Here is a 27,416-nt window from a genome sequence, read left to right on the forward strand (position 1 = left end):
GTCTCAGGTTTCAATTCTACAGCCACCGACTTGAGTGAGGAGAAAAGGAGCTACTGATCTGCCTCCAGAAAATAGTGTCGGGGTAAATTCAATCAGCCATTGATCAGGAGTACTAAGTCAGTCTCTTTCAGGTTCGTATTTTAACTCTGAATTTCCTGCACCCTTTTCTGGAGGGGATACAAGTCTGGGAAGGATAAGTCCATCCAGATAATCTTCTGCACACCCATGGCAGGGGGAGTGGCATTCCTTTGTTGGTGGCATCAGTGCTATGTGGTACTGGCTCCTATGGTGACACAATAGTCACCCATACAGTGTTCTGGGATTGCCAGCCTTTGGCTGTCTTCCAAAGGTCCCCATGCCTCACCGTAATGTGCATCTCCTTCAGTCTGTGACTTTCTTTTGGTCAAGTGGCCTCTCGGGATGGTCATCAGCTCACTCTCCAAGTTCATTTTCACAGCTTCCCCTGGAGCCATGGGAACAGTATGGACCCCTTCGATGCTACTCCCATGCCACAGGGAACAGCGAGTAAAACATGACTCTTCTGTCGTCCACATGTGCCGTTTTTTTTATTTTTACTCTTTCCCCAGAACTCCTTGAAGGGGGTACATCTCTGAGGTTTCTGTTCTTAAGCTACATCCAAGGAATGGCAAATTTGTTTCATCTCTCAGAAACCCCCTATTTTTCAAGGTACCCACTTAAATTACCTTCCTTTCCCTTCTTCACCCACCCTTGGGCATGAGTGAGAATCTCTATTCCTCTGTCCATCTAAAGCAACATTCCTTAGTCAGCTGTGTCCTCCTAGAGCTTGATTTTTTTTTTTTTTAATCATTTCAAGGCAGGAAGGAAATTGGTGTGATCTGGTATACCCCTTTTGAGTCTGTCCTGTTTTGTGATAAGAGCAGCTTCTTTGAATGATGTGATTTAGATTCTGGTCCTTGCCCTCCGTGGAAGTCTCCTTCACGTTTGTCAGAGCAGTCTCAGGTAGAAATCATTTGGGACGATGGCAGGAGATATGCTAAGGAAAGAGAAAGAGATCAATTATCAGTATTTCATTAGTCCTTCCCATTTTGTCTTGCCACATATAGGGGTACCCATGGAGAGTGAATCATGACATCATCTTAACCCCCTTTATCTATTTCATTGCATTTCCTTTGAGAACCTATCCACAAGGAAATGATCAATGTTACCACTTTCATTTAGACTGTAAGGCATTTCTGGAATCTCCCCAGAGTGTTAGGAACCATTGTGGGAAACGCTGAGTAAAATGTATTTGACAAGAGTCAAAACTATAGCCATAGAGAAAAGATCAACTGTGGCCAAAGTATGGGGAGATTTGAGTGCATGCCTACAAAAGGGCAGCCTGAAGGAGTTTTGGCGGTGATGGAATTGCTCTATATCCTAATTCTGCTGGTAAATACACAGATCTATGCATGTATTAAAACCTTAAAAAACTATGCACCAAAATGTCAGTTTAATTGGACTCTATCATCTATCTATCTATCTATCTATCTATCTATCCATCCTTGAATGGTATATGAAAGCTTATTCTCAGAAAGTTCTACATCAAATAGTTTCTATAAGTAGGTTTAAATGAGCTGCCTTTTAAAACGTAGGTGAAGGAGTACCTGGGTGACTTAGTTAAGTGTCTGACTCTTGATTTCAGCTCAGGTCATGATCTCACACTTTGTGAGTTTGAGCCCCATGTCAGGCTCTGCACTGACAGCGTAGAGACTACTTGGGATTCTGTCTCTCCCTCTCTCTGCCCCTTACCCTCGCTCTCTGTCTCTCACAATAAATATAAATGAACTTTAAAAAAAAGAAAGGAGGGGCGCTTGGGTGACGCAGTCGGTTAAGCGTCCGACTTCAGCCAGGTCACGATCTCACGGTCCATGAGTTGGAGCCCCGCGTCAGGCTCTGGGTTGATGGCTCAGAGCCTGGAGCCTGTTTCCGATTCTGTGTCTCCCTCTCTGTCTGACCCTCCCCCGTTCATGCTCTGTCTCTCTCTGTCCCAAAAATAAATAAACGTTGAAAAAAAAAATTAAAAAAAAAAAAAAAAGAAAGGAAAAAGTAAGTGAAAGTTGGGATTATTTTAGAGTTCTGTGTTGTGTGTATGTCCTGAGATAGGCTGGTTCTACCACCTGCAGATGAATTCCTAAAACAAACATTCCAGAGGATTTCCATAAATTCTTTATCACCAAAAACAATTGTATGATGTCCAGCCTATAGATTCACTAATCTTTTCACTAGTGTACCCATTTAATATTTGGGGAACTCTTTCCATTTCATTCAGTATTTTAAAACAGTTTTGTTGTTCTCACTCTCTTACCCAAAATTATGCTCTAAAATTGCATCCTGTTGTATCTAGTATAGGTGTTTGTTGTGTCAAGGAGATCAAATAATGTACCTGAAGGTGCATCAGCCTGTTTTACGCAAGGGGCTTCTTTTGTTAATATCTTGTATTTGCTACAATCCCAGAAGTGTTGATCCAAGTACAGCAGGAGGTATTTGCTATGGCATAGACTCCCCTTGTTCACCCAATAAGTAATTGAAAGCAATTACCAAGCAGGAATTAGTAATTCGATTACCTAAAAACCACCTTAGCAAGAAAGCCTAGGGACTTTTGTGGCACAACTGTGGCCTTAGCAGTGGATTCGGCAGTAGTCGCTAGAGTTAAGGGGCACTGTTGTCACATGCCTTAACATGGACAGAAAGCAAATAGCGAAAAGGCAAGAGGAATAAAGGTTTCATACCGGAGATGAAGATCTTGATCTGTGAACTGTCTGCCTCAAGACCGTGTCTGCTTCTGGGGAGGAGCTTACCTGGTCAATTTTTTTCTGCCGGTTGTTTTGAGAAATAACTGACGTGCATCACTACATGGATTTAATGTATACAGCATGGTGGTTTGATTTCCATATATGGCAAAATGATGACCACAATAAGTTCAGCTGACATCCATTTTCTTGTACAGAAATAATAGAAAAAAAGAAGCAAACATTCTCCTGGTGATAAGAAGTCATAGGGTTTACTTTCTCACCAGGGTTCCTGTGTATTCCGTGGCAGTGCTAGCCACAGTCATCATGGCACCGCACATCACTAGCCCTCATTTACCTTACATAACTGGAAGTTTGTACCTTGTGACCACCTTCCCTTCTCCCAGACCCTCCACCTCTTGTAACTACAGGTCTGAATTTTTTGGGGGGTAAGTTTTTTTTAAGGTTCCACATGGAAGCAAGATCAAACCATATTTGTCTTTCACTGTTGGACTTATTTCACAATCCCACCAATAGTGCGTAAGGGTTCCCTTTTCTCCACATCCACGCCAGCATTCATTGTCTCTTAGTTTTTGTACGATGATATTTAGCAGAGAGACAAAGCAAGTAGCGAAGAAGGGAATAAAAGTTTTCATACTGGAAATGAAGATGGCATGACATCTCATTCTGGTTTTAATTTGCATTGCCCTAATGACTAGTGATCTGGAGCATCTTCTCATGAACCTGTTGGCCTTTCGTATATCTCCTGTGGAGATATAGCTATTCAGGTCTTTTATACATTTTAATTAATTAATTTTAATTTTTAGAGAGAGAGAGCACGCTAGTAGGGGAGAGAGGCAGGGGGACAGAGGGAGAATCTCAAGCAAGCTCCACATTCAGCGCAGAGCCCGACGGGTAGCAGCTCAACCCCACAACCTTGGGATCATGACCTGAACCAAAATCAAGAGTCAGATGCTCAACCGAAGGAGCCACCCAGTTTCCCCTATCCGTTTTTAATTGGGTTATTGTTTTTTTTGCTGTTGAGTTGAATGAGCTCTTTATATATGTCTGATATTAATCTTTTATCAGATATATACTTTGCATATATTTTTTCCCACTCTGCAGGTGGTATTTTCACTTTGTTGATGGTTTCTTTTGTCCTGCAGAAGCTTTTTAGTTTGATGTACTTCCATGTGTTTATTTTTTATTGTAATTCTGTATTTTTTAAGTGTCACAGCCAAAAAAATCATTACCAAGACCCATGTCGATGAGCTTTATTCCTGTTTTCTTTCAGGAGTTCTATGGTTTTGTCTTGCATTTAAGTCTTTAATCCATTTTGAGTTAATTCTGTGAGTGTAAGATATCAGTTCAGTATGTTAATATCTAATTGCTTTAGCATCATTTATCGAAAAGGCTCTCTTTTCTTCATTGAGTATTCTTGGCTCCCCATCAGATATTAGTTGACCATATATTCATGGGTTTATTTCTGGGCTCTCAATTCCATTTGCCTGTTTTTGTGCCAGTACCATACTGTTTTGATAGCTATAGCTATATAGGATAGCTTGAAATCAAGAAGTGGGATGCTTTGTTCTCCTTTCTCAGGATTTATTTGCCTATTTGAGGTTTTTCGTGGTTCCACGATTGTGTTTTCTATTTCTGTTAAAATATCATTGGAATTTTGATAGGGGTTGCAATGAATCTATAGATGGCTTTGTCTTAACAATACTCATTCTTCCAGTCTGTGATCGCAAGATACCTTTCCACTTAGGTATCTCAGACTTCTAGTCTGTGTATCGCGAGATACCTTTCCTGCAGCTTTACTGAATCCATTGATTAGATCTAACAGTTTTTTCGTTAAATCTTTAGGACTTTCCATCTATGAAATCTTGTCATCTGCACATATCAACAATTTTACTTCTGCCTTTCCATTCTGTTGAATGGAAGTGGTGAGAGTGGGTGCCCTTGTCTTGTTCCTGATGTTAGAGGAAAATATTTCAACCCTTCATCATTGAGTACAATTTTAGCTATGGGCTTGTCATATATGGCCTTTATTATGTTGAGATGTGTTTCTTTTCTGCCTAATTTGTTGAGTTTTTATCATGAATGGATGTTGAAATCTGTCGAATGCTTTTTCCGTGTCTATTGAGATGATTGTATGATTTCTTTCTTTCTTTCGATGAATGTGATGTATCACATTAATTTGCACATGTTGATGAGTGAGGCCATGGGCTGTGCTCTCTGTTCAGGTGCCATTGTACATAGGACTGTTGAATGGGCTACGTAGCTCCAGTGTGCTTTGGTCAGGTTCTCTGTCAGACAGGCTGAAGGCTGTATTTAGCAATGAGGGAGCAGGGCTACACATTTGATCCCCTGCGCAGGTGCAGCACGAGAAGCAGCTTTAAAGCTCTTAAAGCTCTTTGCTCCCTTAACTTGTGCTGACCCACCAACCCACATCCCAAATTCTCTGACCAAACAGGACCACTGGCTTTGTTTTGCCAACTATCAGCTCTGCACACCTGCCTCATTAGCCTGAGTGCCACTGGAGTTGTTTTTCCAATACAAGTTGTGTCCCCAGCCTTTATGGTCACATGGAGCCTGAAGACTATGTCTCAGCTCCTTTGCCTGGGAGGGAGTGGGGGGGGGGCACGCGCGGAGGAGCTACTCCAAGCTACCCTCCATTTCCCCAATAGGCTCTGCAGCTGTGACGGGCTGAGAGCTACCCTCAGTCTTGGCTACCATTGAACCGCCATGCCTGTGTGTAGCCCGTGAATGCTCTGTGCTGGTAGTTGTGCTCTCGGCACATCAGCTCTGTCCCCTTGCCTCTCTGCTCCACTGCCGGTAAGTCACACTGCTTCCAGGAGTCATTGCCAGCCCTTCTGGTCAGATAGGCCTGGAAGATATTCTCCAAGTGGCTGGGTCTTTGATTTAGCTCTTTGCCTGGGCATAGGCAAACCAGGCTGTAGAGGTGACAAAATTCATTTGAGGAACTAAATCAGATACGTACCCCCACTGAGTTCCCCAGTCAGAACGCACCCCTGACTTGGTTCTGCAGATGAGCAAAAACCACTAGTTAAGATTTCTACTCAAGCACTGCAGACATGAACTCAGTTTGCCAAGGTCCTTGTGCCGGTTGTTGCAAGCCCCTCTCACCTTCTTCATCACAGTCACATTCCTAGTGGCTGGGCCCCAAAGACCTCCCTGAGTCCATAATGGTGTGAGACCAGAGTAAGGGCTCCTGCCAAGTGATCCACAATGCTGGGGGTGGGGCAGCTTGACGTCCCCCCAGGTTCTCTTTTTCCGCTGGAGGAAGTGGAGGCTAAGGAGACCTCTCCAGGTGGTGCTGTCCTGGTGCAGTGGAGGGGCAATGCAGTCAGCCTGTAGCTGCCTCTCTTACACTTCTAATGCAGACTTGCCTTGGTCTCTGTGGTGCGGGGTAGGGGCTTCAGCCTTACCTCCGTGTTCTAGGATTCTCTCAGTGGTGTCTTGTTCTTGCACAGTTGTTAGTTGTTCTTCTCGTGAGGGGGAGTCATGTCAGGAAGAATCTATGTTGCCATCTTGCTGACATCACTCCCTCTCTGGTCAATTTTACTTTTAGATCTCTAGGTGGCATATAGTTCCAAGAGGCTGGTGGAGTCCTTTTTCACTGAGAGATGTGGACTGAAAGTTCAGGCCCCTTGAATTTGGCTGCTGTCTGGGTACCGTGGGGAACCTGGCATGATCCCTTCCACGTAGGTTCAAGACTGGACTTTAGGGGCATCTGGGTGCCTCAGTCGGTTGAGCATCTGACTTCGGCTCAGGTCATGATCTCACAGTTTGTGAGTTCGAGCCCCGCATCGGGGCTGTGCTGACAGCTCGGAGCCTGGAGCCCGCTTCGGATTCTGTGTCTCCATCTCTCTCTGCCCCTCCCCAGCTTGTGCTCTGTCTCTCTGTCTCTCAAAAATGAATAAATGTTAAAAAAAAAATTTTAAGACTGGACTTTATTCTTAGTGATTCCAAATCAGAAGTGTGGGAGAAAATTGAAAACATTTAGAAAGTTGTAGCCTGATATTTGAGGAAATTAGAAGAGTTCAGGATCCAGTTTGGTTTAGGGGTGTATAACAAAACTTCAAAGACAATGAAGAAGACTAAAATCTAATATTCACAAAGTTATGTTATCGTTTTCTACTCAAACATAGCTTTTTACTCTGTAATAGCCCTCATTTCTATCAAAGATATTGAGAGCAGGACTAATTTGTTTGCAAAATAAGTCTAATTTCATTAACTTGGCCTGGTTATTTACATAAGTACAGAAACAGTAGTGATTGACCATAGAGGCTCTTATAAAATTTGCTTTGCAAAATCTATCAATAGAGAATCTTAGTTCAGTCTTATAAAGCCTCTCTAGGTTAAAAGGCCCACTCAAGGACCACCATCTGACTTCACCTGGAATACTTATATACATTTGGGGTTAAATCCTCTTTTGTTGTTGTTGTTGTTTTGTTTTGTTTTGTTTTTCAGTTTTATTTTTTATTTTTATATTAAATATAATTTATTGTCAAACTGGTTTCCACACAACACCCACTGTTCATCCCAAAAGGTTCCCTCCTCAATGCCCATCACCCATTTTCCCCTCCCTCCCATCCCCCATCAACACTCAGTTCATTCTCAGTTTTTAAGAGTCTCTTATGGTTTGCCTTCTTCCCTCTCTGTAACATTTTTTCCCCTTCCCTTCCCCCATGGTCTTCTGTTAAGTTTATCAGGATCCACATAAGAGTGAAAACATATGGTATCTGTCTTTCTCTGTATGACTTACTTCACTTAGCATCACACTCTCCAGTTCCATCCACGTTGCTACAAAAGGTCATATTTCATTCTTTCTCATTGCCACGTAGTATTCCATTGTGTATATAAACCACAATTTCTTTATCCATTCATCAGTTGATGCACATTTAGGCTCTTTCCATAATTTGGCTATTGTTGAGAGTGCTGCTATCAACATTGGGGTACAAGTGCCCCTAGGCATCAGTACTCCTGTATCCCTCGGGTAAATTGCTAGCAGTGCTATTGCTGGGTCATAGAGTAAGTCTATTTATAATTTTTTGAGGAACCTCCACACTGTTTTCCAGAGTGGCTGTACCGGTTTGCATTCCCACCAACAGTGCAAGAGGGTTCCCGTTTCTCCACATCCTCACCAGCATCTATAGTCTCCTGATTTGTTCATTTTGGCCACTCTGACTGGTGTGAGGTGATATCTGAGTGTGGTTTTGATTTGTATTTCCCTGATGAGTGACGTTGAGCATCTTTTCATGTGTCTGTTGGCCACGTTAAATCCTCTTTTTTTGAGGTCTCCACAATATCCTGAGGTTCCCAGGACTGCCAGGAAGTAACCTTCCTTACTCACTGGTAAAGCTTTAAGGTATCCTGTCAGCAGGATATCAGGCCAGTTTTTCCAAGGGCATTTTATTGTCTGCATAAAGTCAACATTAGTTCATACAGTCTATCTGGTTATATCTGATTTTATGCTTATTCTCAAAAATGATAGTCTAGTCAAAGCCATGTTTCTAGTTGTGTCCTATTATAAGGAGATCTGATTCCTATTGAACTTGTGCAAATAATTATATTGCTATGAAATTAAGAATGCTCAATAAGTTTCTGAATTATGGGGGGATTATATAGGGAGAAAAAGTAAATGTTTCCATTCTTTTGACAAAGGTATATTGACGACATTAAGTCATAGGTAATTAAGAAAAAAAGAGAAGAAACTTCCCTTAAATCTAGAAAATCAAAACAATAAGGAATGCTTCACAGAAAAAGTTGTAAAAGTAATCATAATTATCCTCATCATTTCATTCAATACCTTTTTATTCTCATTTTCTTGAATCCAGTTTTTCCATTAGTTCTGGAAATTCTTCTCCCATTCAGTTCCATGATCTTCAAGTTATCAGAAATCTGTATTCGAGAGTTGTTCTCAGAGTCTTTTCCATGAATCTCCTGAAGATGAAGCATTTTTGCAAAAGTTTCAGAGTAAATAGCTACAAATGACAAAAGGACTTTTTAAAAAATGGCTGTGGTTAGGGGCATCTGAGTGACTTAGTCGGTTAAATGTCTGACTCTTGGTTTCAGCTCAGGTCATGATCTTGCGGTTCGTGACAGGCGCTTGAGATTCTCTCTGTCCCTTTCTCTCTGCCCCTCCCTGGTTCTCTCTCTCTCTCTCTCTCTCTCTCTCTCTCTCTCCATGCATGCCACGTTTAAAGCTGAGAGTTCATTCAATAAGGAAATGCAGTTATTTCCATGGCATACAATAATTTAGAATAATAATTGGACAGTGAGAGTACTAACAAATTTTTAGAAACTTCACACAATTTCTGGAATACCTATATCAGTAACATATAACCATACACATGTGCCCTAATAAGGTTTATTATCACTTCTTGCTTGGTAATGCTTCCCATGGCATTTAACATACCAAGTAAACCAGAATAGTTTAATATTTCTCCTTTACAAGATGGAGACAAATTCTTTGAGATTTTTTTTTCAGGGGCCTTCTGGGAAATCTCCAAGTTACTTTGAGTCAAATAGACTCCATTTAGAATTTGATTTTGGGAAGTTGTTAAAACATCAAAAGTTTTAAATATCTGACTAAATAGGATCACACAAAGTTATGTAATAATAACTATTTAACCAAAGTGGCAATAGAAGATTTTAAAGGCAAATACAGAAGGTTACATAGTTTTGGACAAAACTTAGCTCTTAATATTGAGAAGAGTAGATTTTCTTAAGTAATGAGAAACCTGAGAAAGATAACGTGAGGCACAAGAAATAATTTTAAGACACAAGATCTTGGTTTTCTAGGGAGGTTATTTAAATGGTTAAAACACATGCACACACACACACACACACACACGCATATACCTTCCACAATCTCTTATCAAGAGAAGATCAGTAGTCCAAGAGCATTTTGTTCTTTTAAAAAAATTATTTATTTATTAGAGAGAGAGAGAGAGAGAGAGAGAGAGAGGAAGAGAGATAGAGGAGGACGAGAGGCAGAGGGAGAGAGGAGATAGAAACCCAAGCAGGCTTTGGACTGTCAGCACAGAGCCCAATGTGGGTCTCTATCCTATGAACCATGAAATCATGACCGGAGCTGAAATCAGGAGTCAGACACTTAACCAACTGGGCCACCCAGGTGCATTTTGTCCTTCTAACACAGAAAAAAAAAAAGACAACAGATTCTAATTTTGCACCAGTGTAGTTTTGATATTAAGACACGTTCTTTTAAAATTTAAATATCTTACCCAGCTTGACCACACATAACATTCCTTACCCAAGATTCCTTTTCTGCAACACTCTTATCCATTCTTGCTCTTCCTCCTTCTCACTCTGGAACGACCAGTCATTTTACTTTAAGTCACAGTTACTCTCTTTTTTACACCTTAACAACAACAAAAATAAAACATTTCCTTCATACTTTTCCTTTTCTGAATACACATTCAACTTTTTTCAAACATATTTTTCATGTACAGGTGTTTTCTTTTGGCCTCAGCTCTCGTAGTAGTTCGAATTGCATATATTGATTAGAATTCTTAGAAACATTCATTCCTAGTGAAATTATTTAGCAGTAAGCAGCTTTTGAGCCTGTTGCAATAGCATTCTACAGTGTGGTAAGTTTATGAACACATCCAGCCATATCATCAATTTTCTTCTTTATATTAGGTAGAAGACCTTCAACTATGATAGAAATCAAAGATTCTTATGTCTTAGATTTTGAGCTGTGTGTCTTGAGAATGTTTTAGTAAATCCTTCCATAAACAGCTTCAGAGAATTTTTCTTTCCCTCTGGGTATATAGTTTCATTTTCACTTAGGGGAGAAGGCCTGAAAAAAAGTTCCTATCAGGCTCTAAATAGCAGCCTCCAATGTGGCCAACTTCTGACCACAGAGCGACTTAAAAAAATTCTTTTGAATATGTTGTCCATTTTCAGCCTGGACAAACAATAATTATTCCTGGAGGCAATGGAAAATCCCATGGTGTCCCCACAGAGGGTGCAGAAGATACTTCCCTCTCAAGATCAAGAGCCATTCCAAAAAATAGCCAGAAGAAACAGAGACTTAGACAATTCCCCTGAGATCTAACAACAGTTAGTAGGGCCCTAGCAGCAAATGGCGGGCAACTCACACTTCTGTTCAGCCATATTTTAGAGCCCCCAACCTGAAGGTTCACCCGCCTGTGCATATAAGAACCTACATGTCCAGGCAGGCAGAAAGGCAAGCTAGGCTCTCAGCACACACCACTAGACAAATAAAAAGGCACTAATTGTTTCTGGGAAAGGATCAATAACCAATTGGTACCCAGAAGCAAATCCATGAGTCACAGTTCAAAGGTCTAATTCTTACAAATGTTTTTCCTGACAATTTGAATTTGGAAAGGAACGATTTTATCTTCCTTTCTCCACTATGTACCATAGAGGGAAATCTGGGAGAGCCAACTTCAGTAAGGATTCTTACTTTTTGCTGATTTCTATCAGTTTTCGCCAGATTCTATCTGCAGGCTCTGGAGTGAGTGGGGTGTCCCAGTGGATCTCATCTTGGTCACCAGAAACTGTAGAGGAAGAAAGATTATTTCTCCTCCACCCTTTATGGTGAGTACTTGGGCAAGACTCCTTTTTCTCAAGAGTATCTCAAAAATGGATACATTTATCAGGTTAAAATTTCTCCACTGTGGCCACTGTAATTCCACTTTAGCGTTGGTAAGATTAACCTAGCTGTTAAGCATTAAAACAGAAGTTTATTTACCCAAGGCTTTATACTGGACCCAGTCCAGCTCAGAACCCAGTCCAAATATGGCGGGTTTCAGACTTAGTTCAGAAAAGGAAATGCTCAAATGAAGGCTGAAAGCTCTTAACACAAATGCTGTGGAACTAGGATCTAAGAGGGACATACCCAGGACCTTCCAAGGCAAGGAGAAAGCAGCAAGCTTAAGGGGCTCAACAGGTACCTGTGTCTGCTTGCTCTTTACTCCTGGGGGTGTCTGTGATCTCTTTTGGTTTCCTCTTCTGGTGCTAGACCTCTTCAAGATAAAGTGGGGCATATTAAAATTTTTAAGAGTGTTTTTGGGAAAATATCAATTTGAATCTTACACTGCCAAACCAGAAGTGCTTAAGGGCACTCTGTGAACAGGCACCAGGGAAAATATTCCTGCAGAGAAAGCACAGAAACAAAGAAAGGAAATGATCGATTGCCTGTAGCTTAAAGTCTAGTTGGCTTTTTGGTTTGGTTGTCATTAACGTTTTGATTTTGCAGCCTTAAAGCATTTTCAGACTTAGATTTTGGTTTGCTTACATAGGCCACCATGGCATGAGAACCCCTTCTTTCTAATGGCCTCCTTGTTTAATTGAACAGCTCAAGGAAAGTATTACAAAAGAACAAATAAATACAAGTAAACTAAAATAACAGTTCAAAAGAAGAAAGGTCATACCCGGTTGAGGATGATCAGAGGTTTCATGGAAGAAGTGATCTCTGAAATATGTCTGAAAGAACTGGTAAAATTTTAGCAGGCAGGGGATGCTTGGGTGGCTCAGCGGGTTAAGCCTCCAACTCTTGAATTTGGCTCAGGTAATGAGCTCTTGGTTTGTGGGACGGAGCCCCACATTGGGCTCTGTGCTGACAGCAAGCAGTCGGCTTGGGATTCTCCCTCTCCCTCTCTGCCCCTGCCCTGCTCACTTGCACATGCATGCATGCGCACACACACACACACACACACACACACACACACACTCTCTGTCTCAAAATAAATAAATATTTTTTAAAAAAATTTAGCAGGCAGAGGTAAGTGGAAGGAGGCAATCGGTCCATAAAAGCAAGTCAGACCAAACTATTTGTACTATATGCCATGGAGGTTGGCAGCTGCCGTAGGTGTTGAACAGGTGAATGTTGATTTTCTTTTGACATTTACTTGGCTTAAGAAAATAACTGAAAATGGATCTATGCTATAAAAAATTAATAACTCAAGCAAAAGTGAAATTCTGGCTTTGCTTTACTTACAGAGTGATCTCTGTCGGTTTCTTGAGTTCTCAGCCTCACAGAACCAGCCAGTTCTGTCCATTTTATCGTTCCCTGCCAAAAATCAACCAGCAGAGACAATAGGTCAGAAGCCAGGAGGCTAGAATTCAGCCTCAATTAGTTACTACCGGTGTGACCTTGGGAAAGTCTCCCACTCAGCTGGAACTTCTTCATCCATTAAAAAATAATGAATCATTTCAGGCCTTCTTCACAACACTGGAATGATCACATGAGTGAACATTCTGCAGGAATTCTTTGTAAGCAGTGAAGTGTTCTGCCAAAGAAAGACAGCTTTATTCTACCATTTTCCATTGCCCCCCACCCCCTCTGCAGCATAATTATGGCAAATGTGAAAGTGTATAAGGATGTGGTGGCATACCATTGTATTTTATGACTCAGCATTTTCATGTGTTACCATGTGCAATGACTGTTGGTAAGGATATATGTCCCTAGCCTATCTGGAATCCAAAGTGACACTATGCTTTTGTGCTCCTCGGCTATTGCAGGTGGGGATCATTTTCTATTTGCTGGGAGAGCTTTTAACTAGGTTAAACAATTTGAAGCCAGATAGGATATTGAGAATTACGCAGCCACTCTAAGCCCGAAAAGAAATGTAGCCTAAGTACTGTGATATAAGCAAGACTTTGGGTATGTAGCTAACTATGATGGAAAAAGTCATTTTGTGCCCCAAGCAAAAAGAGAATTATGAAAGTAATGTGCCATCAGAAAAAATGGGATGGTTTCCACAGAAGAAAAAACTGAACCACAAATACAGTGTAAGCCCATAGTTGGTCTAAGCAGTGAGACATCTCTCTTGATAGTGAGAATTTGGAGATGATATAGAATTTAACAGGTTAAAATGTTAAGTTACAAAAGAACTGTTTGGGAGAACTGAGTTAACTCAGGACATATTAAATCTCTGTCCTCCTATTTCTGATGGCCTTTCTGAGGGTTACTGAGGATAGTATATAGTTCTGGCCCTAAGAAAAACTGAGAAATTTACTAAGCCTTTTTTTTTTAATAGTTACTTCTCTCCTTCTAAAACCTACCATGAAATTCTTTTCATTGCCCTTGATGCTTTTTAGACATCTACTTCCTTTCTTTTCTCTTGTCTACCACCCCCGCCCCCCGACTTGTATATCTATTTTATATTATGTATGGTCACTTACGCCATCCTACATATTCCATTTCCATTTTTTTAATGTTTGTTTATTTTTGAGAGAGAGAGATTGAGAGAGAGAGAGAGAGAGTGAGAGGGGGAGGGACAGAGAGAGAAGTAGACACAGAATCCAAAGCAGGCTCAGGTTCTGAGCTGTCAGCACAGAACCCGACGCAGGGCTCGAACTCACGAACCATGAGATCATGACCTGAGTTGAAGTCGGACGCTTAACTGACTGAGCCAGCAAGGTGCGCCTCCATTTCCATTTTAAATCCTGTCTAGGCTTCAGAGTTTACCTACACTGGGTTGCAATCCCTCTGGAATATTCCTTCTACTCATATGGTGATGATTGATAACAAATTTGTTGACGTGCCCTTCAGCTCAAGAAATATATTTCTATTTTAAGCTGGACTTCTGAAAACATATATTAATACAGTGGCACTTCAAGAGTAAGAATTTGACTGTAGAAAACCAACAAAAGGGGATTTTGCAGTAAGCCTTACAGAGGGTGTTTAGTTTTTAGTTTAGCGATTTAAAGCTAAACTGGATGATATCTGATAAAACACACTTTAAATAAAAAACAGCATACATATAGGTTAAAAGTAAAAGAATTGACAAAGCTGTGCCATGTGAACAGTAACCACACAGATAGCTAGAATAGGCATATAATATCAGACAAAATAGAGGTCAGAGAAAGGAATATCACTGAGGACAAAGAGGGACATTTTGTAATGACAGAGTAGTCAATTTCAAAAAAAAAATACCACAATCAAATAAGTATGCACCTCATAATAAATCTTCAAAGTACACGGAGCAAAAATGATAGAATTTCAAGGAGAAATAGACATCTCCACACTTGTAGCTGAGTTCAATACTCCTCCGTCAGAAACTGACAGAACAATGAGATAGTAAAAGGGCTGCCCTGAGCCCCTCCTTCCCCTGATCCTCCTTTAGTCACCCTGATTCTTGAGCCAGGTGTGTGTCAGATTCTGTGATGATGGACAGAGGAAATAGCCTCTCTTGTTCTACAACCATACTATCCAGTTCACAGGTGTGCTTCCGTCTATCCTTTTAGGTTCCAGCTCTTATTTGGGGTCACAGCTTGTCTTTGCTCTCTTCCCTACATTACGTCATCTTTCCTTCCTGACTGCCTGTCCTGCAGACTGGCTCCAGCATTAAATGCAAAGACAGTAGCCTTACAGACACTGACTCACAAACTCCCATGGTTGTCCAAAGGTCACATCTGTATAGAAAATCCTGTACCCAATCTAGATCTGTATTTATGTACCTCTATCTCTATATAGCTGCATCTGTATCTATGGCCATAGTTACATCTACTTCATACGTATAAGCTGCAAATCCTAATTGATTATGGTATAGAAGGCTGATTGGTATGGAATTTGGTGCCGAGAGTGATTCCAGAGGAATAGAATCTTTAGGATTAGTTCTCTGAAATGGTTTTGAGTTTTCTGGACTGGATCCTCTGGTCAGATTAGACTTATAGGCCTTAATGACCTCATTTCCAGGGGAAAAAGTATCTTGGCCATGCATGGCACACAATTTCACAATGATTACTTAAATTATCACCTACAGATAACTGTAAACATGTGCCTATAGAAGCCAATTGCTCTGGGAGGCCTAGTAATTGCTGCCATAGAACATTCTAGTGAAAATAAGGAGTATAATGGGGTTGGTTGGCTGTTAGGCTGCAGAAATGAGGGAAGGGAAAATAATGAGCTCAGGGCTTTAAATTCCAAGTTTAAGGTCTGCCTAAGGGACTGAACGCTTCAATAATTGTCCTAAAGGAAACTCTTAACTGTTATAGCCATAAGGAAGATATTTCTCAAAATCAAACCCAGTGCCTTATCCTGGGGATGCCTGAATTACAAATGCAGATTGAGTTCTGAATTCTAGAGGATCTCTATTGTTAAAGTTAGATCATTGATATAGTTGGAGTAGCACCTGAATAATTGAAAAGGGATCATATAGGCATATTTCAGTGAAGCTTGGTACTTGGAACCTCAAAATTCTGCCAAGCCTTCTTTGTCTATAGAAGAAGACTTTGAACCTCTGCCTAATGAGGTTAGTCTTCTCTTGGCTGAAGAACCTGTACCTGCTTCTCTGGAGGTAGTTATCTGGCAAGGTACAACTGATATTCCTCAGGAACTACTCTCACTATCTCTATTTGCTTACAGACCTATAACTAAACTCAGGACTCAGTAGGTCTCAAAGGATGAAACACAAAGTATGATCCATGAGGAGATCTGATATACACAGTATAACGACTTTTCCAGAATGCTGGGAAATATATGTAGGAAAAGATTTTTAAAGTATAGGATCGAGATGGAAGCAATATTAATTTACATGAGCATAGGGATGCCAGGGTGGCTCAGTCATTTAAGTGTTTGACTTCGGCTCAGGTCATGATCTCGTGGTTTGTGGGTTCAAGCCCCATGTCAGACTCTGTGCTGACAGCTCAGAGCCTGGAGCATGCTTTGGAGTCTGTGTCTCCCCTTCTCTCTGCCCCTCCCTTGCTCTCTCTCTCTCTCTCTCTCTCAAAAATAAAATGAACATTATATTTTTTAAAATTATATCAGGATAAATGTAATGATAGGGCTCACTCATCAGAAATTCTGTATTCAAAGCTAAACGGCTAGAAATGACTTTAACAGTTTTCTTGGTTAGCTATCCAAAATGTGGACTCAAAGGTGGCCTATGCTAAATTAAGTTGAAGTGCCAGGTTTTGGGTATACTACAGAGTCAGTTATCCAAACATTAGGGTAATTGAACTATTTCACATATATTTAGTGATTGCTTAACGTATGTATTCTCTGCACAGTATCTAACGTTTATAGCTATTAGTTTGAGCTTATTTTTTAATGTTTACTTATTTTGAGAGAGAGAGAGAGAGAGGGACAGAGAGAGAAGAGAAAGAGAATCCCAAGGAGGCTCTGCACATCAGTGCAGAGCTCAATGCGAGGCTCAAACCCGTGAAAATTGAGATCATGACCTGAGTTAAAACCAAGAGTTGGATGCTTTAACCTGGATTGAGTCACCCAGGCACCCCTAGTTTGAGCTTATTAATTACATTATTTAACTTTGATATTTGTGATGGTTTGTTTCCTGTACCTATCTGCTTGCGAGAAGCATGTACTAGAACTCTCTAACCACAACGGCTTGTCTCTTTCTCCTGATTCTATCAGCTTACTTTTTTTATGAAAATAATTCTCTAATGATAAAAAAGTTATATACTTCTTTCTTTAAGTTTGTAACTTGGCCCTTTCCTTTGGGCTCTCCCCAAATAAAACTCTCTTTGCAAAGGAACATTAATAAATAATGGTGATTTTATTAAACCTAACACAGGTCACATGGAAAGGGATTGTATTTCTCAGTGTATAATATTCATTTCAAAATTTTTCATTATATATTCTTCTCCCAAGTTTCCCTTCTTGACCTCCCATACATCAGGCGTCCCCTTTCCCTTCTCTCTGCTCTGCCTCCATCCTGTGTTACCACAGCCCTCTCCACTCAATACCACTAAAACCACCACTATTCTCTCTTGATTTATTATATATAGTAATTTAGCTCTATCCCAGATTCTTACTGCAAACCATATGACTTAACCCACTACTTCATATAAATTCTGTCTATCTAAAGCCATTTTGATGAGGGGAGACATATTGATTATGCTCAGAAAGTGAAAGATTCCCCAGCACCTAGGCCCCATCTCCCTTAGGAGGCATTTTGGCTTACACATTTAAAAAAAAATTTAACATTTTTATTTATTTTTGAGAGACAAAGAGAAACAGAGCACAAGCAGAGGAGGGGCAGAGAGAGAGGGAGACACAGAAACCGAAGCAGGCTCCAGGGTCAGAACAGAGCCCAACGTGGGGCTCGAACCCACAAACCGTGAGGTCATGACCTGAGCCAAAGTCAGACTCTTAACCGACTGAACCACCCAGGCCTGGGCTTACATATTTAATACTGTAATGCTTTTCAGTTCAAAATAAGACATTTTTTTATATGCAGAGAAGAGAGAGACAAAATTGTATTTTTTTTTTTTTTTTTTTTTTTTTTTTTTGGTTATCTAAAGACTATGAGTAACAACCTGAATGAGTGGACTGGATCTGTGTTTTTATTTTATGTTTTCATCAATTTCCATGATGTTTAAGCATCTCTTGTAGGCAGCCACTGTGACAACTACTAGGTTGACCCATCATTTAATCCAGTTCTGATCCAAGATCATGACAAGAGAAAGTACTGAAATTTCTTGAAAAATCAATGAATTTTAACGGCCTTTTACCTCATTGAATGATTATGTTGACAATGCCTCCTGTCCACACGTAGCTATATACAGAGAACTATCCCATTTTAACATAAATAGTATAATGTTTTAGACGATAGGATATTAGTCTAAGGTCAGAATTAATAGTTACAATTGTCTAAGGCCAACTAGCTCATGAGGGCAAAAACATGTAACTTTAATATTACATCATTCATCGTTACCTCCAATTCAAGTTTACACATCTTTTCTGATGTCAGAAAATAAAAACTTAGCTGATCCTAGGTTACACGGGTCTTAAGCAGCACTAGCATTCTGTGAGTACATATTTTCAGACTACAAACACATTTCAAGTACAGAGTTGACAAGGTGCATTTCTAACCGTCCCCACACAGCCTGAAGAGGCTGACATTATATAATTCATATTAAAGTGCTTTGAAAAGTTAAATGTACCATATAAGTAGACCTTGGTGTGCAGCAATATGATGTCCAGCAATTTTCTTTTATAGCCTTCGGCCAATTATATCTGTGTTATCAATTGACTGTACTCATTGCCAGCAGAGAGCCCAGAAATGAACCTCAATCTGCTACTCTCCTTAATGTACTCTGGGTACTAGACCCACATTCATCTGACCTCTCACGTGTTCCCATAATCCTCTACTTTTCCTCCTCTGTGGGGCCAGGCAAGTGAAGTAGGGAATACAAGAGAGGTTTGGGGCCAATGATGACTGTCCCTGCCCCTGTGTAAAGATAATGGTTGTTATCCATTGTTGTGGTTTTCATGGTTTAAACACTCTTTCAAGGCGTTTCAAATGAGGTGATTCCAAAAGATATTTTTGCTAGTAGTAAAATTATGTATATGTATGTATGTCTTCCCAAACATCTGCTTTGTAGAGTTATACATTGCCATTGCTCATATTCATGATTTAATAAGAGAGAGCTTGGTCTTGGGAGCTGAACAGGGTAGAAATAAATCCACGCTTGACTCATATTGTATTCATAGCCTTGGACAAGTTGCTTAGCTTCAGTTGCTTCTCTTTTTAAGATGTTAATTAGAAAAAAAAAAAAAAAACAACTTACCCAACAGAGAGGATGTGAGGATTAGAGATTAGTGTTAATACATGTCCCAGGCTTGGAGTGCTTAGCACACAGTGGATCCTAGGTCATTGGTCACTGATACATATCGCTGGGGCTGCCCCTGGATGTGGGGATTCCTGGCCACATATTTGTATGGGGCTTTTCAATAGAAACAATTTGATTTGAAGACATGGTTGTAACATATATTGAAACAGGTAGGGTTTATTGGCTTATTGATGAATATTTAATGAGAAGAAAAAAGGTACTTACATATTTATTTTAAGTTTATTTATTTTTAAAGAGAGAGCATGGGGGAGGGGCAGAGAGAGAGAGAATCCCAAACAGGCTTCTCACCGTCAGCACTGAGCTCAACATGGGGCTCGAAGTCACAAATGGTGACATCATGACCTGAGCCAAAATTAATAGTTGGACACTTCATCAACTGAGCCACCCAGGTGCCCCACTTACATATGAGTTTATTGTCCAGCCAGTGCACATAAATATTCTTTGTGGTGTTCAGATACCATTTTTTCCTGTTTGGGTAGAAGAACCACTTGTTGTGACCTTTACTGTCACATGCACTATCTTAATTTCATATCTCCCACTGTGAGAATAAAGGTGGCAACAGTGTTATTATAGACAATGCTGTGCTCTTCAGAACTTGTGTTTGTATTTTGTATTGAAGCATAGACTTCCTTGCCTCTGTAATTCCCTAATACCATTCATTTACTGCTGGTTCCATCATTACTCATGACAGTGTATCATCCTTAATAGGGCCCATGATCACTGACTTTCAATGATCCTCTCAAAGGCTGTTACTGACCTTCACTGATAATGACCACAAATGCATATGCACCCAGATTATGCAGGGAAATGACACCAATAATTTATTTCCTGGTCATGTTAAATTCATCATTTCAAATTTTATTGCATACAATGTAGAAGAATATATCTTCTATGTCACTCTAGGTCACACACGATCACAGCTTTCCTAAAATGTAATCTTTTTCATCTTTGGCCACACTGCTCCCTTCCACATGTTGCCACCAGTGAGAAAGATAAGGGAGGTATTCATGGACAGAGTGAACAGAATATCAGTCACCACCATGGTTTAGGAATTCTTAGTTGCTTAGATCTGAAGCATGAGAAGACTTTCATCAGAAGGACCAATGGTGTTTTAGCAGCAGTCCTGAAAGCCCTCAAGGCCTCTGAAGAGATAGGGGTAGCCCTGCAAGAAGGACTACTCACTCAGGGTGGTGAGCTTGCAAGCAGAGTTGGTACAAACATCCTGGGTGCCAGTGGAGCCCCCTCTACACAGGGTAAAGAATAACCACAATATCCTGCTGTATATTAAAGAAGTACCTGTATGATGGTTGGAATGCACATGGGTAGGTGCCAATCAATAGGCTCATACACACGGACCATGATTTGGCAGTGGGCCTTCAGTATCCCAAAGCCATGCACTTATCCCACACCCAGTGTGAATGAGTGTCAGCCACAGTCAGCATTCTGGAAGTGTGACTTTGCACCATTTCACAAAACACTTACCATATTGGCAGTAGGAGTGATATGCTCACCAAGCTGCCCACTTGGTACTGGGACCTGGCCACTGGCTCACGGGATGATGCAATAGCAGAATCCTCAAGCTTTTTGGCACGTCCAATCAACCTCACATGATTGAGAGGACTATAGGGTCAGAGGGCTCCCCAAAGGAAAAAATGGGGACTTGGATCCACTAGGTCCTCAGCTGGGCATAGAGCTTCAGCCTAGATGACATTGCTGGCACAGTCTGGTTTCAGGTACCAGAAGGGGACTCATAAATTAAAAAAAAAATTTTTTTTTAATCTTTATTTTTGAGAGAGAGATAGCATGTGAGCAGGGGAAGAGCAGAGAGAGAGGGAGATACAGAATCCGAAGCAGGCTCCAGGCTCCAAGCTGTCATCACAGAGCCTGAAGTGGGGCTCGAACTCATGAACTGTGAGATCATGACCTGAGCTGAAGTCGGACGCTTAACCGACTGAGCCACCCAGGTGCCCTGGGAGTTATAAATTTTTGAGGAAGAAACTCTAAAGCATGGTACCCTCTGAGGAGTAGCCAGAGCAAGGGTCTTGCTTGCTTAAGTCTAAGGTGATATTGCCAGTGGCCATAACCAATCTTTAACAAAGCTAATTGAGGGAGCCAGCGTTTTAGTTGTCTTATGAGCCAACTATGAGCCAAATGTAGGATGGAAACAACATGACTGCCTGTATTTGTTCAAAATTCTAACCAAAACCTTGCACTTGAACAAGGTTCAACAAAATAAGGTCCAAAACTCAGGATTTTCTCATAAGTCTTCAGCAGTTCTGTTCATGGTTACCTCAGGCCGCTTACAGCATGAAGCTGGAATGTAAATAAGGGGTGGCCTCAGCAAACAGGAAGACATTTAAAGGTGACAAACTTATCTAGGACTTTATCTCTTTGTCTATGTTTACTGTAGGAAAAACCACAGTGAGGAAAAGAAGTCACCAGACAGACATACCAGTCAGTGAGCTAGTAACATCAACAAAACACAACAGTCCCATCAATTGACCTTAACCTGTTTCTTAAACCTTTATGAAATATCAGAGAACCTCTTTCAGATTCCATTTCCTCAATGTCTACGATGCTTCTAAAGCTTGTCATCCATGGCAGTAGAAATAATATAGAAATTATGTGATGTGACATTTTGTGTGAAATATCATAGTACAGTAATTGATTATCTAAGGTTATAAGGTATCCAGAATGTAGTTTAAACCAATATCAAAATGTGCTACATAGACTGCTTAGGTTAGAACCAAACAGAAAGCTCTTTTAAAAAAGATGGCTTTTTGGGCTCTAGAATCATGGACTCTGGGAATGGGTTTTAGAAATCTGCATTTTTAACAAATCCATTAGGCAATACTAGCAAAAAAAATTGTGAAAACCCTTAGATTAAGATCTCAGAAATGATTAAATTTAGCCTCATCTTCTGGAGATAAGGCATTAATTCTGTTTTTTTCAGCTGGATGTTTCATATGCAATGCAGAAAATATCAGTGTCTGATTGCCCCGGGATGACCATCTCTTACCATTAGCCCACTGGACACTGAAGCCATCCAGCCCCTCCCTAGCATTGAATAAGAAGGAGTATTTTCATAGATAGAAAAACCCCATCATTGTTGTCTAGATTAGAAGATCAGGTTAGCTTTGGAGGGTCTCAGCCATCTGAAGTTGAGGAATAATGAAAAGCACATGTAGCAAAGCATCTTATAGACAGAAAATAGTACTTTTTAATAATTAAAAAAAACAGTAATCTGGGCATTTCTAGATTTATGATTTCTTTAAATTATTTTTTGCCTCAGTTGTTCCTGAGGGCATTTAAATGCTGTTATCATTACAATATTTCTTCTCTCTCCCTCTTGTGTTGGTATGTGTTGGTAGAAATTGTTGGTTGCTCAAAACAATTGTCTAAGAATTTCTAAAATCTTTAATCTCCATTTAATATCCATTCTAAAAGGTGGATTGCTTTTTTTTTTTGTAATCCAGTGTCTCCTAATGAATATGTTAAACATAACTTAATGTTCAGTTCTGTGGTTTTCCAATGTGAAATTATCTTATGAGGACAGCCTCCCAAGATGGAAAGTTAACCACTGCCTTATTATAAATTCTTTGAGATAGAGAAGTTGACCATTATTATCTCCAGCTCTGGGCTCAGTTATCTACTGGGAAGAAAATAAGAATATGAAAAAAAAAATTCTGTTGGGAATAGAAAAAGGCAAGTTTTTTAAGTGACTAAATTGACAATGTAGAATCTCAGGCCATTTTGGAATACTCAGGTGCATGAAGGCTAGAATTACTGTATCAGTTTACTTATGTTGAAATTTTTATCATCAGTACACTGTTAACCATAAGAAATCCCATATTTAAAAAATTAAAGAAATAGAGAAAGACAAATATCATATGATTTCACTCAGATGTGGAATTTAAGAAACAAAACATATGAACATATGGGAAGGGGGAAAAAGAGAGAGAGAGAGAGAGAGAGGAAAACAAACCAGAAGAGACTTTTAAAGATGAAGAACAAACTGAAGGTTTATTGAACGGAGGTAGGTGGGGGATGGGCTAGATGAGTGATGGGTAGTAAAGAGGGCAATTATTATGATGAGCACTGGGTGTTACATGTAAGTGATGAATTACTAAATTCTACTCCTGTAGAATTTAAATAAAATTTTCAAAAAAAAATTCCCGGGGCACCTAGGTGGCTCAGACAGTTGAGCATCTGACTCTTGGTTTCGGGTCAGGTCATGTGGAGCCTTCTTGAGGTTCTCTCTCTCTCCCTCTCTCTCTCTGCCCCTCCCCCATGCGCACACACACACACACTCTCTCATTCTCAAAATAAAAAAAATTAAATCCCACCACAAAAAAAATATAGATAGATAGATAAATGAAATAGGTGAGGAATTTTATCTTCAGTCTTTAGTGTTCACCTACTTCTGGGCCAACACATCTCTGTCCTTTTTTCTTTTCCCTGAGTAGGATGTTGTTTTCCAGTATCTGCCTGTCCCTGCATCACCATGGAAAAGCATCGCATAGCCACAAGTCTTTCTCACTGTTTACAGCCTTAGCAATGGGTGTAATTGACCCAGAATTTACTTTATATGGAATTTGATGATAGGCTTTTACTTTTTAATTTAGGAACACAGGATGAACATGACAAAGTGGATAACTAAAAGATTTTCTTTTAGGTGAATGAAATATATTCTGTGTTCATTAGCCACAGTATGCCTGGCACTTAGCTTGGAGTTCAGGTGAGCCCAAAGAGAATGCTGGCCATTGTCCTTTTAGAATTACAGCCTAGATTGAAAAACCAAAGTAAAACACACACACACACACACACACACACACACATGCACTAACAATCCACGACTCTAATAATGTGCTGAGTATTACGAAGATTCAGAGAGATGAAAGAGAGAACTCATTTTACATTCAGAAAAAGACAACAGAAAAAAAAAGAGTAATGTTTTCATTTTCTATTGTTTAGTTTCTCACCCTGAGAGTAAACATGCTTCTTTTCCCATCACTTCAGTATTTTTCATGTAATTTCCCGCTCTTTTCCAATGAAGTAAGACCCATAGACTGCCTTAAAATCTGCATTTTAATAAGCTTCATAAATTGAATGTTCTGATAAGAATAAAATATAAAACAGTGAGATATATTTTCCTCAACATTCTTTTGATAAATAAAGTTATTTATTTTTTTAAAGTTTATTTTTTGAGAGAGAGAGAGAGAGAGAGAGAGAGAGAGATGGAGAGCCCACAAGTGGGGAGGGGCAGAGAGAGAAAGACACAGAATCTGAAACAAGCTCCAGGCTCTGAGCTGTCAGCACCGAGTCTGACTCAGAGCTCAAACTCATGAACTGTGAGATCATAACCTGAGCCAAAGTTAGTCGCTTAACTGACTGAGCCACCCAGGAGCCCTGGCAAGTAAAGTTTTTTAAAATATTGTGATAAATATGCCTTTCAGGCAAAACCATTTCCTTTTCTGATGTATTTCTTTTATTAGTTAATATATGTTATGTCCAGGCTAAGGCTTTCAAAATATTTTTGGTAATATAAATGTTTAATGAATCAGATAATACTTTATTAGGCACAATACACAAGACTCTAATAAGAAAACATTTTGTTCTAATTATCTTTACCATCTCTTGGCAGGAAGACAATAATTCTGAGCTCTTCATATTGCCAAATTTTCTTTTTTTAATGGGATATTATTGGTACCTGGCAAAAGATAGAACTAAAAGAAAAACAAATACCAGATAGCGGACAGAAATTAATGAGTTAGAGGATAGAAAAACTAGAAAACTTAATAAATGAAAATACTTTGTTTTGGAAAAGATCAGCAAAATAGCTCAAACTAACAAAAAAAATATAGCTAACTTGATCAAGGGAAAAAAGGCAAAAGCACAGACACACAAAATAGTGATAAGATAGGCAATAATATTTGAAATAGAAGGGTTTTTTTAATACTAAGATTCTATTTTGTAGAATTATGTGAATAAATTTGAAAACAGGCTGAATGGTTAATTCCCTAAAGAAATGCATGTGGCTCCAGGCCCAGATGGTTTCACAGGTGAGTTCTACCAAATCTTCACTGTTTCATATAAGGAAGGCTCAATGTGCAGGTCCTTCCTGTCCTTTATAAGTGTCATTGATATAAAATGTCATTATTTAAGACATGTATTTCTTAGAAGAATGCAGAAAATGTCACACATTCCATTTGCTACAACACAGTAAATTAATTTTTCTGAAATGCTGTATTTTACTCACTTACATTTGCTATTTGCTACTATTATATCCTTTCTTTTTCCTGGAGGGAAGTGAGGTGGGGAGAGAGAGAGAGAGAAGTCTTTAATTTTATGTGTGAAGTGATTTTGGATTTAAATAGGGAAATCTGACCAAAGATTTCACCATCAGAAACAACACCAAGACATCTAGGGTCCCTGTTATTTCCTATTCTCTGAATCATACAGGCATGCTGTTATCAATATGTAAACCACACTGTGAAGGCCTGTGGTATACTGCCATGACAAATCTCAGTCCAAAGTAGAAAGTAGCATTTGTTATAAGAGTAAATAAATCTGAGTCTAGATGGTAAGGGTGTAGTGCTGTGCTGCTAGGTTAAAGCAAAATTGTTATGCTATTTATAAAAATAGACAAATATATTCAGCTGACATAGTTTCCTACCATGTGCCGGGAGTTGCATTAATTTGCCTCAGTAAGAAAACCACATCTGAAACACAAACAGCAATTCACGTCATCATCTGATTAGGTTTATAATAACCCTTTGCCATTCCCCAAGACTTTTCAGTATTTCTAACTCCCCATCTGTGGAATTTAATGAGGATGTGATCAGACTGTAGATACCAATGTTGCATTTCCCCCAGTGAAATTATTTCACTTTGAATTTGCTAGTTTGGGAGAACAAAAGAGACCAAAGGACTTATTTTATGGGTAAAGAATTCTTGCAGTTGCGTGAGATATGTATTCCAACTATACAATAAGGGACTTGGGAAATAACCACAAAGAATACTGAAGATCCCCTTCACGTACCATGAAACAAACTTAGCTTAGGCACATTTACATGCCAGGTAATGCCCGTTGGGTCTATCTGGCTGAACTGGGACCCTAGACCTCCAGAAAGTAATGTCATCTCTCAGCTACCAGTCCTTCCTTACTCAAGTTTCTTTAGGAAAAAGTAGATGGAGGTACACACCTGTGCGTTACCACAGTGTCTCTCTGTCATGAGTTTAGCTAATCTCCCCCATGGTATTGTTGCCTTGGCATCCCTTTTGTTTGGCCAAGCAACCTGAAGTGATCTTAAACTGACACAAGCACACCACCGCCACCCCCATGTGCTTGCACGCACATGCTCTAGATAATAGCTCACAGAGTCACCAGCAGGTGCAAGTTACTGATCTGATGTTTCCAATAGCTCTTGTGATCAGTAGCCTCCCCTGCCTCCCAGGGCCTTCCCATGGTATGCCCCTTAGGTAAGACCTGACCATGGAGATTCCCAAAACCCTCCTCTTTCAGTTTGAATTGATCAATCTGGACTGAAACTGGGAACTCCAAAGTATTCCACCCATATACCTTAATAAAGGCATGTGCCCAGGTCCAGGCTCTCTGTCTGCACTCTGCCTTGACTTCCCCATGTGATGGCCCCAAGGTATGCTGGGGTACTTCCCCCAGTACCTATGAGTAATCAGCATTGGTATTTCATTGTCTCTTGAGGTTTGTTGCTGAACCACCACAACCTACCATCTGTATCCTGTGCTCCACTTAAGTGTTAATTTGATGAATTCTTAACACCTCCTTAATGGTACATGACTTCTTCTTTATCCAAAGCCTTCTGACTCTTAATATAACTCAGGCACGAGACCTAGGTAGTGGTTGGGACTTCCTATGGTTAAGACTCAAATCAGGCCTCTGTTTACCAGACCTAGAATTTGGGGTTTTTACAATTTAAGTAAAGCCTAAATTACTTTCTGAATATTTTATTTTGGTGGGCCTCTATAATTATGTAACCCTTCTAGAGAATTCTGAGTGTCGATCAT

Source organism: Prionailurus viverrinus, chromosome A1 (assembly GCF_022837055.1).
Source record: "Prionailurus viverrinus isolate Anna chromosome A1, UM_Priviv_1.0, whole genome shotgun sequence".
Taxonomy (NCBI): Eukaryota; Metazoa; Chordata; class Mammalia; order Carnivora; family Felidae; genus Prionailurus; species Prionailurus viverrinus.